The 7634-nt window shown below is 45.8% G+C and overlaps 1 protein-coding gene across 3 annotated transcripts in view; it reads left to right on the top strand.

Annotated features, from left to right (window-relative positions):
- The first annotated feature begins 1039 nt into the window (after positions 1-1039).
- Positions 1040-7634, top strand: part of RAB5A (RAB5A, member RAS oncogene family) — a 33445-nt gene continuing 26850 nt past the window's right edge. The window contains exon 1 of one of the 3 annotated variants that reach the window (XM_069958691.1): positions 1040-1176. The gene's annotated coding sequence lies outside the window, so the exon portion shown is untranslated. Of the gene's footprint in view, positions 1209-7634 lie in introns of all 3 variants that reach the window. The other 2 variants (XM_069958692.1, XM_069958693.1) reach the window with 2 other exon arrangements.

Raw genomic sequence — 7634 nt, 5'->3', positions numbered from 1 at the left:
GGACCATTACTTCTCCCCATAGAGAATACAGGAATGCTCGGCCAGGCCAAATGTTCCTAAGAGTGGGGTGGACGGACTGCTGGCGGGAGAGATAACGGATGGCTGAACGATTGTTCCACCATCAGTTATTGAAAATGTATGTGGACGGAGGTTTTGTGTGACCTCTATGTTTATGACATGCTCTTTGCTGTTTTATGTTACATCTTCTTCAATAAAAATTTGATTGGAAAATGTATGGGGAGGGACCTTTAGACAACTATCATGCTACTGGCCTCCATATTGTACCCTCTGATGATTTTCAATGTTACTTTCCGTTGAGCCTTTAAAATCCATGGACACGTCAGGAACATGCTGCTAAATATTGTGGCAATCTATTTTGACAGATTTCCAATGTATACTGGAGCTGGAGTCCAAAAACATGATAAAAATAGCTTTAGTCTTTTAACTAGGGCCATTGAAATGACTGGATCCATTGCAGTACACCACTGTATACGTCACCAGAAAGCCAACAGATACCTGTGACTGCCATAAGGCAATGTGACCCTAGCCTCATCCTTCCGTTTTAAATATTGGATGGGGTTTCCGCTCCCAGAACCCCCAAAACTGTGCCACAAAGCATAGCGACACCATCTAAGCGTTATAGTGTGACTACTGTAAGTTACAGGCCCCGCCAAGCCTGAGGCTGCACTACTGAGATTCTCAACCCCCCCAGAACATGAAGGAAAACTTATACAAATAAATTATTATTATTATTCTTTTATATGTTCAGGTTTATCTTGCTCTGTTCGTGGCTATTGTCTCTATGACACCAATGCACAGCAACAATAGGGAGCTGCTTGGTTATTGTATCCTGAGGGATCATGGGGGACAGTGCAGCCCATTGTAGTGCAGTAATAACCGTATACGTAGTGTAGACGCCTGACGTCATCACTGTAGTGTGGGCGTCTGAAGGAGGAATGAACTGGAGGGTGAAAAAAAAAAAAGAAAAACCAAAGCTGTGACGCTGGAGGAATTTTGTCCTAGCGACTTCCCGTATGTGTGCTGATGTCATCGAGATCATGTGATTGGGCCAGACCGGAGCCGTCGGGTAGCCCAGGAAGCTGGCGGAGTACAGGGAGGCGTAGCAGGGAGAGCCAGGACCGGAGCGCGTGCACCTGATATGACTGTGCGGCTGCCGTGAGTGTCCGTCCCGATTGCCGGTAACGGCGGTGAGAGGCCGCGCTGTGTGTGCCGGCTGGGAGGGGGCTGACATGGATGTGCGTGTGTTGTTATTTACATGGCGCCACTGGGAGGAGAGGGGATCCTGACCCTGTTACACGGCCGGTGTCCCGGCGGCTGCCTATGGGGGCCAGGAGCGGCCACTGACACACGGGAGGGGCTGTAGGCCTCTGATCAGGACGCGGTGATTGCTGCCATACTGACAGGGATTGTCAGCAGCCTGTGCGGTACCGGACGTGTCTGATCAGGGGCAGAGAAGCAGACCTATGGACCGTAGCTGTGATGCCTGATACTATGGGATATAGATATCTGTGGGTGATGAGTGACTGCTCAGGATCCCATTGCCACCTGTAGGGGATCTAATCCGTATCGATCAGTGTGTGTCTCTTATGGTGCCTTTACACAGAGCGATTTAGCTGACAGATTTTTGAAGCCAAAGCCAGGAACAGACTATAAACAGGAGAACAGGTTTTAGATTTCTCCTCTTTTCAAATCCATTCCTGGCTTTGGCTTCAAAAATCTGTCAGATAAATCTGTGTAAAAGGGCCCTTATAGAGAACAACTGGAGCTCTCCAGATGTTGCAAAACTACAGGCCTTAGGCTGTCTGGGCATGCTGGGTGTTGTAGTTTTGTAGGAGCTGGAGAGCCTCAGGATGGGGATCGCAGGCAGGACTGGTAATACGAAATGTGCAGCACTCACCCCAATGCAGTGTAATAGGTTAGTCACCCAGCCAAAATATCTGCAATCTCATTGACTTGTCTGTAAAGATATATTCAGGACCCTAGAAAATGATCCATGCAAGTTGTGTGACTGTCCTGGTCACATCGCCACCACATTGGCAAACCATAGGATGTCGCAATACAAGGCTGTGATCTTCATGTTGTGTAACTGAAGTGGCCGTGTAGCCCTGAGCCTCAGGAAGATGCTATAGAAAGCTCCGATTCATTAGAGAAAAGCCCTTTAAGCCTTATATTTAGGGCGCTCTCTTATTTCTATACTTACTGTATATACACTATTTATACACTAAGTATTTCCAGCTCACAGTGTTATTCCCTGGATAGGGGCCAACACTGATCACAAAATCCAAGGAAATCTGCCCCCCAAATAAATGGATGACATTGCTTGTGTGTAGCCACCACTACGTTCATTCTCTATGGGCATTCTGAATATTACAATGTGCTGAGCTCTAGTTATTCAGAGGATAGTTTTCCTCCTTGTGATAAGGGGGTCCCAGCGTGTAGGGGAGAACTTTCTGAGTTGGGAATACCCCTTTAAAACGTGCTGTATAGTTCATTCCAATCTATTCTATTGAAGGTAAATTTATGGTGCGTTTACACTGACAGATTTATCTGACAGATTTTTGAAGCCAAAGCCAGGAATGAATTTGAAAAGAGGAGAAATCCCAGTCTTTCCTTTATGACCCGTTCTCTGTTTATAGTCTGTTCCAGGCTTTGGCTTCAAAAATCAGATAATCCTTTAGGTATCTGTGGGTGTTAAAGGACCCTAAGGACCACATGTATCATCATGCGAACGGATGATTTTTGGCGGAAAGTGCCGATTTGCGTATTATTTTATACGCAAATGGCCGATTTGCGAATAAAATATTCGCAAATCGGCACTTTCCGCCGAGTACGCCAGTGGGGGGGCGGAAAGGGGGCGTGTAGTGGGCGGAACGGAGGGCGCGGACTCAGAGTCCGCGTGATTTACCATCCGTTCCGCCCAAATATAACCTACTCCAGATTTACCATCCGTTCCGCCCAAATATAACCTACTCCAGTCCTCAGCTGGTGTAGGTTTTCGGCGGTGCGCACCGGCGCGCACGGGAGTTATGTAGAGGCAGTCCGCCTCTACATAAATCTCTGTAGCGCCGGAGCTGCGGGGGCATTTTTAAGTCTGGCGTAAAAAACGCTGGACTTAATAAATGCCCCCCTTAGTGTTCAGATTGTATTGCTGATATGTGTCTGGAGAATCGCTACAGAGGGTTTCAGTCTGTTGTTCTGAATGTGTGCCACTATGATCCCTGCTTTCTCACACCCATAGAGTCCTTTATGCATCATCCTAATGTCAGATGAAGCCCCTGATTTTGGCACAACCAGCTTACAATCTAATGTGAGACTTCCCAGCAGTGATACCGGGAAGAGGACGGGTCTTGCAGTAGATTTCAACATGGATGATACTTTTGTTCTCAACAGACTCCTATAGCAACCGCTCACCTTCCAGCTCTCTACAGAAGATAAGGCCTAACCTTTTTATTGGGGGGGTCCAGTAGGAGGTAGGGTCACCCCGTACATTGCCACAGTGACATATACCACACCATGTTTCTTATCTAGCTGACCCCTGGTTGGTTTCCCTTTCCTTTTCATCATTGTAGAATAAGTCCACGAACAAGGAAATAATAGAATCTGCCCCTTGTATTTGTGACTGCAGTCCTCGGTAATTGCAGCCATCATCCTTGGAGGCATTGTGAGGATAGAATTACTGGCAAGCTGGAGTAGAGCACCGTGGCATCAGGCCAGACATGCATGGGTGCCAGATAGACAATGAGAAAGTATTCTAAGATATTCTATAGCCTCAGTGACTCTACTGAAGAACTACATTGGGAGACTGGATATGCCAACCAGATTCGCAGCCAGGTAAAACCTATAGGGTAGCTTCACACACACCGTATCGCAGTGACTTTTCTGCTGCGGATATGCAGCAGATTTGATGTAAATAACTAAACACAGCATCAAATCTGCTGCTGATCTGCTGCGCATCGGTCGTGTGTGTAAGCACCCTTATTATACTGCGTTATACCTAATACAGGCCTAAGGGGGCAGTGCATAGAATGTACCTGTGTAATGCACCACCCCTCCTGCCCTGGACCAGACATAGTTCACAGGTGTCAAACTTCCAGCCCTCCAGCTGTTCTGTTGACATACTACCAAGCTGTCGCCGACATGATCAGGATCTTTAAACAGGTTGAAAGACCATGATCAGCCGACATTGTGCATGTCGGCTGATTATGGTTTTTTTAGCATGTCCTATTACATGAACTGAATGGGTGATAATCGGCCAAGAAAGGCTGATAATCATTGCATGTAATAGGGCCCTAAGTTGTGTAGGGCAGTGTTCCTAGGAATGGCACCTTGTTGGCAGCACAGGAACAGTAAAGCAGTCTCTTCTTTATACCATTGCCTCTATCAGTTATTAATCAGATTTTTTTAGGTGGAAAACCTTTGAAAAGAAACAATATGTCTTCAATTAGATGTGAATTGAGGCTTCCACAGCCCTCAGGTATATACGCAGGTATATAGTGCTGCATATTTACCTGGGGATTAGCGCTGGGAGTCACCTTTCAGTTTGCTTTCTTCATATTCCATCAACACCATCATATATGTAGTTGATCGGTATACTACACAGTGTTTCCTATGGTTTTTTTTCCATATTGTAAAGCTGTGTAATTTGAGAATAGAATCTCAGTACGTGGGCTTCTCTGTGTTCGTCCTGGTTTTCTATTATACATAAATTCTATTAGGGATCTGTTCTTGGATTCCTACTCATCGATAAGGTATTATATAGTATAGCGCTAAAGCATGTTCTTCCAGAACATTGTGTATATTGTTACCCAAAACACCTCGGAGCTATAACTAGTAGTAGCCGGTCGGCTCCAGCAGACAGCACAATGCTGGAAGGCCAAGTTCTCATGATCCAAGATCTGAACAAAACTTCAGTGAGGTTTTACAGAATCCCATTCACACCCTGCAGTAACATATGCAGAGTTTCACCCCTTTGTGAACGTGGCCTAGTAAAGTAATAAAGTTATCATTATAGTTCTTTAGTTGCCTACAGCAACCAATCACGGCTCAGCATTCATTTTACCAGAGCAGTGTGAGAAATGAAAGTGGAGCTCTGATTGGTCGTCATGGGCAACAATCTTCCCCATTGACAACCAAGAATAAGAGTTTTCATCCGTCCACATTAAATGCCACTTATTCAGCTGTTAGTAGGGGCTAGTTGGCTATTGTATATGAAAGTCTCGACTCTGTGGGTGCCTTTACACACAGAGATTTATCTGGCAGATTTTTGAAGCCAAAGCCAGGAATGGATTTAAAGAGAGGATAGATCCCAGTCTTTCCTTTATGACCTGTTCTCTGTTTATAGTCTGTTCCTGGCTTTAGTTTCAATAATCTGTCAGATAAATCTCTCTGTGTTAAAGGGGTAGTGCGGCGGTAAAGAATTATTGACAGAATAACACACATTATAAAGTTATACAATTTTGAAATGTATGTTATGTCTGTGAATGGCCCCCTTCCCCGTGTCCCACCACCCCCACCCGTGTACCCGGAAGTGTGGTGCGCTATACATACCTGTCACGTGCCGACTCGTCTCCGATCTTCAGTCAGTGATGTCGTCTTCTGACGGCCGGCCTGAATCCCTCCGACTGTCCTGCGTGCCGGCCCCCCTCTCCTGCGTCATCAGCTGTTCAGCCGCGATTGGCTGAGCATAATGCCCAAGTGAATAATTCTTTACCGCCGCACTACCCCTTTAAGGCACCCTAAGACCCTACAGAAGGATCAGGCATGTTGAATTTTAATGCCCAAGCCTTCTCTCTTTGCGGTAACGGTTTGGTAGCAGCTTTTTGCTTCTTTCCCCATTGGAGACATATGCAGTACCTGACAGAAGTTCTGTCGCTTATCCATGTTGTGGAAACCAAAGCTTATAACCTGACTTAAAGGGGTACTCCGGGCTGGGGGGCTTTTTTGAGTATGGCCGAGGAGAAGGTGGATGAGAGCAATGACATCACCTTACCCTTCCGGTTTCAGCACCGTGTCCGCCAGCGCTGCACGGCTGCTTCCTGGTCACTGACGCTGGCTTGACATGTGACGTTTCAAGTCCGCTCAGCCAGTCAGTAGCAGAGGCGAGATTCCGCCCCCGCCACTGACTGGCTAAGCGGACTTGAAACGTCAAGTCTCAAGCCCGCGTCAGTGACCAAGAAGCGGCCGGGCAGTGCGGACCGGAGCGTCACGATGCAGGACACGGCACTGGAACTGGGGAGGTAAGGGGACGTCATTGCCCTCATCCACCTCCTCCCCGACCATACTCAAAAAAAGCCCCCAGCCCAGAGTACCCCTTTAAAGTTTATTCATTGGTTTTAGAAATTACTCCCAAAGCTGAAACCCTCCCAAATGAGTTTAAAAAATAAAGAAATAAAATAAATTTACTTCACTGCTGAAATATTGATCATTTAATGAACACAGATCAGATTTCGGCAAGACAAGTAATGTAAAAATCAAACAAATAATTCACTTCAAATAGAAAGCTATGTTTGCTAACATTGGTGAATGAAGTTGTGCTGCTATTAGAGCCATGTTTAATCCCTTGTGTGACTTCCATGAGCTTGAAGGACTCCATCCATGCGTTTCGACAATGATTCATACAATTTATTAATTAAGACATCTCGTCGAGTTTATTGAGATTCTTTGGTTTTGTCTTCCAAGCTTCCTCTTTCATCCTACCCCAAACCTGCTCATTGATGTCCATGTCTGGTGACCGGGCTGGCCAGTCCTGGAGCTCCTTCATCTTCTTTGCCTTGAGGAACTTTGATGTAGAGATGGATGTATGAGATGGAGCACCATCCTGCTGCAAAATGTCCCCCCTTTTATGATTGGGAATGTTAGCGGTAGCTTATAGTTCTTGATATATAAAGCTATTGATATTGCCTTCCACCTTGCAAATGTTTCACACATCCCCATACTGAATGTAACCCCAGACCATCATCTTTCTAACACCAAACTTGGGTGTGTCTTTGATCCATATGGGCTCTTGCGTCCATCCGTTTAGCAGGCTGTGGGCCTTGGCAAATTCCACCTTGGAGGCCTTTTCCAGACATAATCGTACAAACTGTTCTAGGTGACCAGGCCTGTTGGAGCTCTGATGCAGTGGAAGAGGGGCTGGCTTTTGATTTTCGAACCAACAAATGTTCCTCCTGAGCAGTTGTTGCGGGGTCTGCCAGACCTGGGCTTGTCAACAACTTCTCCAGTTTCTTCAAAACTTTTTTTTTTATTATTTGTACTTGATGCTGACACATTAACGGTGCTAGCCACCTCTAGATCTGGTCTTCAGCCTCTTGATAATCAAGGCTTTGGTCGCAGGGGGGATTTTTGACATGTTGTCAGAGGTCAAGTTGCCAGAGGTCAAGTTGCATTTCAAGTGAAGGTTTGGGGTGCTGGAGTTCTTTTTATACACACCCACTAATTAACTGATCAATTAGCGAGCACAGGTGAGGCTGTGGACTAGGATTGGCTGCATTATACGACAAGGCTACAAAACTTTTGTCTTGCCAAAATCTGACCTTTCTGTGTTCATTAAATGATCAATATTCCAGCAGTGAAGAAATTTTTTCTTATTTTTTTTGTTTAAAAAAAAAAAACTC

Source organism: Dendropsophus ebraccatus, chromosome 2 (assembly GCF_027789765.1).
Source record: "Dendropsophus ebraccatus isolate aDenEbr1 chromosome 2, aDenEbr1.pat, whole genome shotgun sequence".
NCBI classification, from domain to species: Eukaryota; Metazoa; Chordata; class Amphibia; order Anura; family Hylidae; genus Dendropsophus; species Dendropsophus ebraccatus.
This window is presented reverse-complemented; position numbering and strand designations above follow the sequence as displayed.